The following is a 5916-nucleotide window of genomic DNA, read 5'->3' on the forward strand; positions in this document are numbered from 1 at the left end:
CCCAAGCCCCCGCAAACCAGTCATCGGAACAAACGGCCCCATAACCGAGAAAAGACGCGTCGGTTTGAAAAACGACAGGATGCCGAAAATCGAGCATCATGCTTCGACCGTTAAAGGTAAAGAGGAACTGTTGCCACCATTTAATGTCTGCGCGAAATTGAGAATTAAGGTGACAACGATGTGACGAATGCCTAAGCCTGTTAACACAATCGATGACACGCCGTAAAAACGTGCGACCGCCTTGTACAACGTGGCACGCAAAGTTAAGAGAACCTGCGAGAGATTGTAGCTGACGCTTGGAAGCCGAAACCTGCTGCGAGAAACGTGAACGAGACATTGGAGTCGCTCCAGTTTATCCGCGGGAAGTCGTAGGGACATGGACAATGAATTGAGCCCGAGACCAAGAAAAGTAACTCGTTGAGTGGGCGAGATCACTTTTTTCCTACTGATATTAAATCCAAGCAAGTGAAGCAGACGGATGAGTGTGATAAGACCCTGCTGGCACTCTTCATATGTTTATCCAATGATAAGGAAGTCATCAAGGTAATTGATAACAGAGCGGAAACCGCGTCTAGACATCATCCGTACCATTGCGTTAGACAAGCGATTGAAAATCGACGGAGCGCACGAAAGGCCAAAGCAAAGAGGATTGTCAATAAAATATTCGTATTTAGAGGAGTCCAGTGCACCGAACGTAAAGCGAAAGCCTTGCAGCTGTCGGTGAAGAGGAAAGACAGGAACCCAGCGCCAAGCAGATTCAATATCAACTACAGCAAAATAGCAGCATTTGGACGAATGAAACACAGCGTGTCTCAGTGTCGAGAGAGTTTATGCGAAATAAGTCTAAAGCAGGTTTAATGTAATCATTAAGGGAGTTTCCCCGTGGACGACTGCAGTCAGTAATAGGGCGGGATTTTCCGGAATCTTTTTTAGGGACACGACCGATGGCATGAATACACTTGGGCTTAACTAAAACGCGAGAGATTCTCCCGAGACCAAGTTCCTTAGCAAATAACTCGTCCAGTTGTGGTTTGAACTCGTTGCAGGTAGCACTAGTATAATCCACCGCGTTATAGCCAGCAAGGGTTGGTACATTTCACTGACCCCTAGTCCATGGACTACCCCGATGGACCCGGTCCATGGACTACTAGAATGGACTACCCATGGACTACCCTACAATTATGGAATACTTGCGATGTAACAGATTTAATCCCCAACTGGACCTTTGTCACAAAATATTGCGACCGAAATAAAGGAAATGAGTTGCTTTTCTCGTTCCCTGTCATGGCGTAAAGAGCTGGCTCACAAGTCAGAGATGAATGCATTATATATGTAAAATTTCCACTTACCATCTGGTGTGCTATCCATATTGTTAGCGACCGTGAGTGACTCGTAAGCAACTACTGCGCCTGCTAGCTACACTCATTTGGCCAGCGGTAGACATACATGATGGTGGTGTATGGAAGGTGTATGGGTTTATGGGGTTATGTGAATGTCGTGTCTTATCATGTAGGTAACAAAAGAATAACTCGCTCGAATCCAATATTTTGTAACAAAGGTCCAAATGTTAAGGTAGGAAAAGTTTGAGGATTAAATCGCAACTGTTCTGATCGATCGCATCTTTTGTTCGGATCGTTAAATCTATTACATCGCAAGTGTTCCGTAATGTATTTGTCGATCGATCGCATCTTTTGTTCGGGTTCTAGCATCGTTAAATTTATGTTTGCCACAAATTTCAGGGTGGTCCATTTAGGGAAGTCCACGGGTAGTCCATTCAAGTAGTCCATGGACCAGGTCCATCGGAGTAGTCCATGGACTAGGGGTCAGCGAAACCAGCAATGCCTGAAACATCTGGCTCTTTAATTAGCTTGAAACCATTTTGCAGACCATCGAGAATAAAATCTGTGTCGAAATCAAAAGAAAGTTCTCTTTGCCAAGCGTGGAAATTCAGGGGACATTCCTCAGGCGGGGTGAAAATTGAAGCATTGAAGGAGGCCGCAAGCGGGGCACAATCAGAGCGAAATGTTCATTTCTTGTTGTTATTGGGATTAAACCCGGTGGGAGCCCCAGTGCAGGCTTTTCCTTTGTGAGAGGACTGTGAACAATGAATGCAAACATGCTTATACCTGCACGACTGAGGGTTGGGGCAACCACCAGTACTAACGTTCCAGCGAAAGCAAAATTCGTCGGTACCAGATGAACGCCGTTCTGTAGCGCGAGTCGTACTAGCGGGAGGCTTAAGTGCGACAACAACGTCGAAGTATTGCGCACTCAAATCCTCAGAGGCAGACGAAGCGACCTTAGTGACTTCGGCCTCGTGCGCAACTATGTCGGCACCCGCGCCAAAAACGGCCTGGATGGTCGCGAGTTGCTGTGCCATGTCAAGAGGCACGGTTGTCGGGACGGGTTTGTCCTGCTCCAACGTAATGTTCCCAGACACGGCAGCAGGTTCCTTGGAGGTAAGAGCCGCGATTGCACGGCGAAGCAGCGCTCTATGGCCTACGGAGAGCTCCAGGTCGGCGATATCACGCTCAGATAGACCAACGACAATCTCCTCACAAGTTATGTCGTGTTTGTTCAAAACCTCCAGGAAGCTATCGGGGAGATCATTCACAGATCAGAATGAAGAGAGCGAGGGGCTTGATCCACTTGCCTTCTTGGTGGATTTCTTACTTTTAGCGGGCATAGTGAAAGGTGAAAAAGACTAAAGAAAAATTGAACAATAAATAACTAAGCTAGAGCGCTGTCTGAATAGAACTGATGGGCTATCATATGATCAAGCATTAATGTCCATGAGCGAGTTAAGGATTCACCTACTTCATAAATTATACCGCTATTGGACAAATCCAATACCATACATAACGCTTGTTTCAGTAAACGGTTTACTGTTTTGTTTTCTTTTGTCCACCAATCTGAGAATGAAAAAGATTTTTTATTACCATATTTAAGAGGTGGCCCGTAAATACATTTGACATTTTCTTTCAAAGCTTTCATCGTCTTCACTTTCCTTGAGATCTGGGCTCAGAACTTTTCTTTCCGAAAGAAGGCATTCCTGCTCGCGCATTTTGTAACATATGGCGACCCAATTCGTAATTCGCATACTTCTTACGGTAAATCACTATCACCGATATCCGGTGTGGTCATCCTGGCCAAAACAAACCAAAGCGCTCTGGAAAAAGGCGAACGACTTGAAAAACTAGAGAGGATCATCGAGTGGCCAAGATTACAGACGCAACCGTCGAAAATGTCGGAAATGGACAGATGTCATTGATGTCAGAGGTCAACACAAATGATCGCAATCAATAGAAAGAGGACTCAAAGACCTAATACAGTCTCATGATAGTAACGTAGTCAAGCGATAATGGATACGTTTGACAGAACCTGACAGGGTACAGAGCTGTTGCTATTCATTTCTTGAAAAACCTGACACAGCTATTCGCACGTTTCTGCCAGCTTATTGTTTTTGCGCTGGTCAATAACAATTTATGAGGTCATGTAAGAATTGAAATCCCGTACCCCGCTCTGTTCCCCTTACGAATCCCGCATCCCAACCCTATCAAAACACGAAATCCCGCTCTCGCTCGTAATTGTAATTCCAGCTTCCCGCCCCTGTTTTCAGCTCAAATCCCAAATATCACGGTGAAAAAACAAAACAAAACGAAACAAAACAAAACAACAACAAAAAAATTCCGCATCCCGCCAAACCTATTGGGGACCCTCATGATATTGTGTGGTTTTGTTCAGGCAAAAGCTCTGAATTTAGAAGTTTTTCCTATGATTGTTCATCTAGACCTATGTTGTGGTCGTCATTGCTTTTATTTGCGATTATGTCAGACTTTCTTGAGACTGTTAATAGTCCCTCTTTTTTTAGGAGGCTCGTAATCTTGTTGTTCAGGCAATACCGCGGTTTCGATCCCTCTAGATGTTAGTAATTTTTTTTTATATAATAGTAGTTTTCACTTAAGTAATTTTATGGCTAATGCTGATACAGGAAAATTACGATCAACAAGCACAGTTGTTAGAGAAATACTACAAAAAAAGGCTATGAAGTAGGCAGTACTGCGCAAGTTTGTTATCCTGCTACTAAGGAAATTATTGTTCCGCTTCGGGGATGTCCTGGAAATGTCCTTGAAGGCAGCTTGACCGAGTGGCCATCGCGTCGGACTCCCAATCCAGCGGTCCCGGGTTCGTGTCCCGTTCTGACCACTACCTGGATTAATTTGTTTCACGGTAGCCCCGAATTCAAATCCTCGGCCACGCTTGTAAATAGCCAACTGGTTACGTTCAATTTGAATTATTTGTTTCATGTATTTTCTTGGCCCCACTAGTCTTTGTGCCATAAACACTGCCGAGTGTAAATAACGGTTACATCCACATGTCTTTCGTGAATCAAATCGAACTCCAAGACGACGAAACGTGGCCATCGAAACAGCTCACGAACTCGGATGCTGTCAAATTGTAGTTACATTTAATGCTAATACGATAATTGCTGTACAAATATTGGCATCGAAATTTTGCTTAATTGTCGTTCACGCACATGTACATGTAGCAGAGAGGTATCACTCTTGGTTACCAGCTAAAACAGTCACTTTCCTATTAACAGATTGCTTGCCTCTTTGAAATAAATCAATCGTTGAACACAAAATTGAGTTACAATTTCCAAGACTTCCTTGCATTGAACTTTGAAACAGCGCATTCCTAGCCATATTTTTCTAGGCTTCTTAATCTTTAAGTTATGACAAATATTTATCGACGGAACAAACTTGTGAGGCCAGCGAAAGAAGTGTCAAGACCGCTTGAAAACCCGTTACATTCGATTTCCCAATTTTAAGTATAGTGCCGGTGGTGAAAATTGCGGTCAAAAGATCTCCGATCCAGTTTAGACAAAAGGCGACTAGGTATTTTAGGGTCAATAGCGGTTTTATCCTGTCTTTTTCATTGACCATTCACTGGAAAAAAGATGTGGAGAAATGAAAAAAAAAAAAAACAAAACAAAAAAAGGTAGGAAAATAAATTAATTAGTGGGGCAGAAAAATACTTCAATTTCTGGCTCACCCCATACGACTTGAAATAAGGGTGGCATCAGAAATAATGTAAACTACATTTCTGCATCAAAACAATATGGCTATGCCACAAAATTATGCCACGCAATTAAGTACGTATCAAGAGAATTGTTGGGGTGTTTTTGTTTAGACTGATTTCTGTTTTTGGGGCAGACAACTGACTTTTGTTAACAGCTCAAATAGTAGACGATTTGACAGCATCACAGTTTTCATGGAAATTTTGAATTCAATTTAGTCCTAATTATTTATTCAAGATTTGTTTCTGCAACTGAAACAGTACTGGGTCATGGTAGCATGCGGCATAAATAAATTGCGATTGCAAAAACTAGAAATTCGAATCGCACTCAAGTCAACGTATAAACTTGTTTTTAATAGCTGGATACTTTAAGTACTTTTACAAAAAAGGATCGACAAGTTTTGATTCTCATTAACACGCGAACACAAATTATGTTCAGATTTCTTAGTTTTCAGTCTGCGATCGGCCATTTTGGAAACCATCTGGGCGAAAAACGTTTTATGTCGGTTTTCTGGAATTGAAAGCTCGTTGAGCTCAAAAAAAACTATATCGCATTTCATATCCGTGTAAGACCTACTTGTGCCGCCAAATTTTAATTTTGCTCTATTTTTGCTTTCATTTGGTCTTTATATTTTATTTATATAAAAAAGTCAATTTCGAGAGAAAATCCGATACTTCTCGTTGAGAAATTTCCGTCGCTTACAAGAGGTATACAAATATACTGATTTTTCTTGGAAAGTTTTAATATTTTGTCATACTGTCGCTTGCAGTACGACAGGGTGTTCGCAACCAGAGGTTCGACTGTATGTATTGAATTAAAAATATGAGACTCCCGAA

The sequence above is a fragment of the Orbicella faveolata genome, unplaced genomic scaffold, assembly GCF_042242905.1.
Source record: "Orbicella faveolata isolate gen_17 unplaced genomic scaffold, um_ofav_v1 contig_15, whole genome shotgun sequence".
NCBI lineage: Eukaryota > Metazoa > Cnidaria > Anthozoa > Scleractinia > Merulinidae > Orbicella > Orbicella faveolata.